The sequence below is a fragment of the Schistocerca nitens genome, chromosome 7 (genome assembly GCF_023898315.1).
Source record: "Schistocerca nitens isolate TAMUIC-IGC-003100 chromosome 7, iqSchNite1.1, whole genome shotgun sequence".
NCBI lineage: Eukaryota > Metazoa > Arthropoda > Insecta > Orthoptera > Acrididae > Schistocerca > Schistocerca nitens.
Window position 1 is genome coordinate 306533818 of NC_064620.1, and position 202 is coordinate 306534019.

Below are 202 nucleotides of genomic sequence, written 5' to 3' on the forward strand. Positions count from 1 at the left end.
ACACAAAAGAATGTACACTTCTCTGTTCATATCTGGATAGAGAAACACATGGGGAACAGCAGTGCATGCGTTCCAAAGAGCTATCAGCTAACGTCAGGCGGATGCAAACGGATTACTGCATAGTCGCGGAAGAACGACGACGCGTGTGCGCGCCCATAGGAAAAATCAATTTAATAGCACTATTCGTAAAGGTACACAGCAA